This window comes from Enhydra lutris, unplaced genomic scaffold (assembly GCF_002288905.1).
Source record: "Enhydra lutris kenyoni isolate GAN:26980312 unplaced genomic scaffold, ASM228890v2 scaffoldscaffold12, whole genome shotgun sequence".
NCBI lineage: Eukaryota > Metazoa > Chordata > Mammalia > Carnivora > Mustelidae > Enhydra > Enhydra lutris.
The window spans coordinates 62981751-62987750 of NW_019154096.1; the positions used below are offsets into that span (position 1 = coordinate 62981751).

Below are 6000 nucleotides of genomic sequence, written 5' to 3' on the forward strand. Positions count from 1 at the left end.
GCTCTATGATGGCAATCTCCATGTGGTAATGCTACCCTAAATTATTTGTTTAATTACCCATCTCTTCCACTGGGCTTTGAGTTCCTTGAGAGCAGGGGCTGTACCTCGTTACCCTGAGTCACGGAGCTAATTAGTTGTGGGGCAGGGGTGACAGTGTAGGAAGAGGGCACTCCAAGGAGCAATGGCAAAGCACTAGGAACACAGAGTGCTGCTTCGTGAACTTAGACAATGTGACGATTAGAGGGCACATTTTCTATCGTCTAATCATGCATGCTGTTTCTGGCTGGTGCAATGGATGGAGAGCCCCACCTCCATCCTACCCAGCAGGCTCACCCTGGGCATCATCCCACAAGATCATTAAAATGAGCCCCAAGGGGAGTGCGATGGGGGTTAGAACTGCTACCGCCCCGGGGAGATGCCAGGGGAGATGCCAGGGGACCGATGAGTGAAGGCTCAGCACCTCTCTTGTGTCCCTGAACTGTCTGGGCCAAACCGGGGCTGGGTGTAGAGCAGCCAATCTCCTGCCCACCACCTGCTGCTTGATCCCCCTGGTTTTCCCATTGCCAAGTCAGAGAAGAGCTTTCAGTCCCAAGGCTTTCCATTTTCCCAGGTCCCTGTTCCTCACAGTCACTTATAATTTGGAACTGACAAAAAGCAAACCTCATCTGTGCTGTTACCAAGCAGCCCTCTGGTTAAGTTCCACAGCAACCACTCCTCTCTGCAGAAGAAGTCATGGGGAAATGATGTTGCTTTCTTTGAAAACTCATTTTGGGTAGTTGCTTTTTTTTGTTTGTTTGTTTGTTTGTTTGTTTTTTAGCCGATTTGATTTCTGGCAAGAGGTTGAAGCTCAATGCACAGAGCCAGCCGCAGCTAAACTTCCTGCCAGACCCATAGGGCAGATTGGAGGTCAAATGCAAAGCTCATGAAGCAAGTGCCTGGAGGCAAGGAGAGCATGGGGAGCTGGGGAGGGGAGCATGGGGAGCATGGGGAGGGGAGAGGACTCAGAAGCCATGGAGGATTTTCATTACCACTGGCTCAGCATGGCAGCTTGGAGCCCCATTATACACCTAAAATGCTGCTCATGGCCAGAGAAGCCAGCTTCACCCTGGTAAGATCAGCAAGGCTGCAAGATCTGGGAACTGAATGGGGAGGGTGTGCTTTCCATTGCAAATATCCTGTCACTTTCCTTTTATGACCCACTGGGGAGGATTTGCCTCAGGGTACAACTTGCTACTCAAAGTCTCTTTGGAAATGCTCTTGGGGTAATGTATCATTTATTATACAGCATTTTTGTTCCTTTCTCAATATCCATCCAATCTTCTTTGACCAACCCCACCACCACCACCAAAGAAAGGTTTTCAAATCCTGAGTTCATATAAAGACAGTGGTATGCTTTGAAGGATCAATCCTATAGCCTGTCTTCCTGCCATTATTGCTCCCTTAGGCATCACTGGCTAAAACACTGATGTCCCTGGGAGGTCCTACTAAGCATTATGACCAGCAAACAGTAGGTAGGGATCGGCTAACAGACAGCTGAAGGCAAGAGTGTGGCCCCCGGTAAGGAAGAGGAGATAGAGAGTTGATATGCCCCTGGAGGACAAGGGGACAGGGTCCCACATGGGGAAGGTGGGAGAGAATTAAAGACCATTCTTTCAGGAGCCTGAAACTGATCATTTCCTCTCATCATGCTTGGCAAGCTTAGACTTTCCATCACCCCCCAGTTTCTGGCTTTGTCTGGAAAAAATGCTAACCAGCTCCTCACAAGGGCTGTCACTGAAACCCTGGCCAGAGAGCTTACACAAGACACTCTGTGCAATGCAAAAGGAACATGGTGCTCCTGGGGTAGGCTGTGTGGGTGGGGGAAGGGGGCCGCCTTGGGAGCACTCATGGGCAGCCAAGGAAGATGATGGGCCCCTCCCCAAATCCTCAACTCACAGCTCCCCCTCCCAGCCTGCCTGTGCTTGCGATCTCACCATCAGAGAGGATGGCCACAGGAGGGTTAATCATCCAAGCTGGACATGCAGGAACCTGGAGGGCAAAGACACAGAGAACCTGTTTTCTGGGCCTGGGAAGGGGCTGAGGGATTTCCATCTAGAAGGAGTGACCCCCCAGGGAGCAAGGATGTTGAGTTGTAGCTGGGGAGTGGAAGGAGGTGCTAGAGAAAGAGACTTCCAGGAGACAGAATCAGCCAAGTCTTCCTCCTGGCCTCCTTGATTTAGACTCCAATGCCCTGGACTCTCTCCATCCATGGAGATGGCTGGGTAGAAGAGCACTGGACAAGGAGTCAGGAGAGTCTCTTTTAATCTGTCTCTATCTTGCTATGGATCAAGGGAATTTTAAATACTGGATAGGGGCAACTCGGCCTGAGGAATTATTCAGTCCACCCCCCATCACACACACTTTAGACTCACAGCCTCTGAGTCCCAGAGACTTGCCGGAAGTTGGCCAGGGTCACACATACTGAGCACCTACTACATTCTGGAGGCATGATAGGTGCTCATATGCTACTGGTCCATCAGAGAAGTCTTTCTTGACTAGCTCGCCACCCCCATCTAAATGAGGTCCTTTGTTCTTTTTCTCACCACAACGGGAACTAATTATTTGTGTAATTTTTTTTTAATGCCTATTGCCCCCCATCCAACTGTAACTTCCACAAGGGAAGGGAGCTGCTTCTGCCTGATTCTCTACTGTATCCCAGTGCCTCACACATGGCAGGCACACACCCACATTCAGTGAACACAGAATATCTATTCTCCAAGTAACTCCAAGAGAGATACGTTATACCTATTTTCCAGATGAGGAAGACTAGAACTTAGACAACATAAATAACAAGTAGAAAAAGAGAAATTCAGCAGTGAATGACCCTCCCAATGTTTTACTACTCTTCTAACAAAGGTTTTCAGACTTTGTAGATCCCCCTAGGCTGGGGACCTTGGTTGAGGCTTTTTTGGCTGTGATGTTCTTGGACCAGATGCCCCCAAACAGTCCCTGGTCTTGTCAAGCCCCATGTTCGACCATGGTCCGGGCAGGGAAGACAACGCTGAGGACCACACCACAGTGAGGGGATCCGCACTCAGCAACTGGGAAGGCAGACAGTGGAGCAGGACTATCTGCCTGACGGGAATTTCAGAGGGGATCCAGTGAGCTCAAAGCTAAGTGCGTGTGAAAGCCCCTGGTGTGTGGGAAGGGCACCGGCTTTGAGGTCAGATACATCGGGAATTGAGTTTCAGCTCTCGCACTTACCAGCTTGGGAAAGCTGGTTCTCCCAGCCTTAGTCTGTTCCTCTAAGACACAGGATGATCCTGACCCCCTCCCTCACGAATGAGATCTGGCAGGAGAGCCCTCAGCACAACATCTGATGGACTCCAAGCATCTGGCCATGATGGTTTCCTGAAGGACCCCCTTCAAGGCTGGCCAAATTCCTGATCTGGAGCCCTTCTCAGTCTCCAGGATGGAGCCCAGAAGGGATTAAACCTGGCTACAAAGGTAGGCAAGAGACTGATGGGGAAAGCCGATCCTGACACAGAGGACAGAGCTCGAAACGAAGACCCATTCTGGTCAGGGTCTGTGCCCACTTACTCCCACGTCCTCACGTCCTCAAAGCCTTGCCCACAACCTGCACTGTGGTTCCTGAGCTGTCCTCTCAGTGGAGGGAACGGTTCAGCGGAGCAGATGGAAGCATTGCCTCATGCTCTGCTCATTACCCTGACACTAGTCATTTGTTTCGCATGGACTCACTCAGAACCAGACTGGCACGCAGCACAGGAGTGGAAGCACGGGTTCTGAAGCCCACCATTTACCCGGTGAACTTGTTTCTTAATCCAGCTCTCCCGTCTGTTAAATGGGTTGACACTCACCTCACAGGCATGTTATGAGAACTGAGTCAACAAGTGTAAAACCCCTGGCTTCACAGAGCTGCCGGTGTAGGGGAGGCCATGGATGAAGACACAGCAATCATAAGACAATGCGATTAGGGATCCGATGAGGCAAAGTGCAAGGAACCCGAACCTAGTACCAGAGGAAGAGCCTTTACTCAAAGACCCAAGTCATGTGTTGACCTGGCCAGAGCAGGGGGCAGGGGAGGGGGGAGAGTGCGCCAAGCAGAAAGGAGAGCATGAAATAAGGACACCACGGTGGGTGCGAAGAACGAGTCCCCATGTGGTGGGACAGAGATGGAGAATGGGGAGAGAGGAAGATCCACACCATCCAGACGATGGTAAAGGGTGGAGGTGTTCCCAAAGGAGCAGGAAAGAAATCAGGTCCAAGAGGTACAGCCCCCCTGCTCTGAGCTTGTCCTCCCTCTTGTGATTTCCCTTAAAATTTTGAGGGGGAATCAGGATTTACTTTGATGAACTCCTCTGACCATTACTCTAAAGAGTGTCAGGAAATCCAGTGGGGGGCCTGGGCAGAGAAAATTCCTGGGGGGTGGCAGAGTCCTCAGCAGGAAGAAGGGCTCTCCATCCCATGGAGAAGCTTTGGGGGCAGTGATGCCAACATCCCATCCCATCCCACGCCAGCAAAGCACAAACAACCTGGACACAGCCCATTCAGAATTAAGACATCCCGAATGGAAGCATCTGGCTGTTAAAAGAACTGCCATGACTAGAGAGAGGAGACGCAGTCATCTAACATGTGGAGGGAAAAACCAGTTTTAATACCAATTTACCCCAAAAGCCTTTTTTTCTATTTAATGGCAAAATAAAATGTTTTTCTTGTTTTGCATCCTCTCCTCCCCTCCTTGGCCAGCTCCAACCAAACCTCACCATGAGAGAGGATACTCCTGTCCTCATCCTCGGTCCAGGTCTCTAAACCCCTGCTGGCACCCCACGGAGCCCAGCCTGCATGGGTAGCAGGGGAAGTCCTCGGACTTGTCCCCTACCCGCCCAGCTGAGGTGGGGGCATGGCCCGGATGAGAACAGGCCATGCACAGCACACAGAGATCTTTGCAAGGTGGGAAAGAAATTCTCATAAATGCGGGGCTCAGCCCCACTCTGCCCCTCTCTGCGGTCAGCATCAAGAGGATTGGCGCGTCAAGTAGACCCTCTGAGGGCCATGTCCCATTTGCAAGTCAGATCGGATAAGTTTCAAGCTAAAGCAACTGGACTGCTCACACAGCGTCCAAAACCCTGTAAGGACTTTGGGGTTCTGAGCCAGTGGGGAGGATGACGGACATGCCAAGGGGACAGACCTCAGGAAGGGCTTCATGGGAGCAAAAGCGCTCAGATGCCAATGAGACCTGCTGATCGTGCTCACACCTCTCTCCAGCTGCAAATAACTCACCCCTTGGCCTTGCCTTTCTGTAGAATTCCAAGATTCTGAATTTTTTTTTCTTGCACTTCCTTTTTCCACTTTCTCCGCCTCTCCTGCTTTCCACTCTGAGCCCAGAGCTCCAACCATATCCCCATTTCGAGTGTCATGGCATCCTAAGAAATTAGGCGCCCCCCCCAAAAAAATTACCTTTAATACCTGTATCCTTGACTCTGTAGTGTTTGAAGAATTATGTTCAACCAGCTGATGTGCAAAGCTGATGGAAACTTTTCGGAAGACAGCCCCCGTGTGTGGCGGCGTCTGGCTGTCTGTTTGTACTGCTGAAGGCCGAAGGACTTTGAGTGCTCGGGAGTAACCTCAGAAAAAGTCCCCAGGCTGCAGCAAACCCTCCCAGCACAGTTTTGAAACACCAGAGGAGGAGGAAGCCTCTTTAATCAAATAATAACCAGCCTGAGATAAGGCTTGCGAGGCGAACAGGGCCAACCAATCGCCTGCTCCCTTCGGACCGCAAGGGCAAACAGACCCGGGCTTTTGGAGTGAGTTTCAGGGCTCGTTATAATTTAATGATGCCGTAAGTGGTGTCTTTTTGGCTTTGCCTGGTGGGGATTTTCTAAGTAGGGAGTGAAGCTGGGAGCTCAGAGCCTCATTCTCGGTGGAGGAGCCTGACCCGGCAGAGCGGGGAGGGGCGGCAGGGAGGGGGAAGGGGAAGGGGCGGGGGGACAGGGTGTGGGG

General features: G+C 51.3%; 1 protein-coding gene across 1 annotated transcript in view; it reads right to left on the reverse strand.

Annotated features, from left to right (window-relative positions):
• Positions 1-5684, reverse strand: part of LOC111145178 (glycerol-3-phosphate acyltransferase, mitochondrial) — a 56402-nt gene extending 50718 nt beyond the window's left edge. Inside the window, exon 1 of the mRNA XM_022499890.1 lies at positions 5458-5684. The gene's annotated coding sequence lies outside the window, so the exon portion shown is untranslated. The remainder of the gene's footprint in view (positions 1-5457) is intronic.
• Positions 5685-6000: the final 316 nt, after the last annotated feature.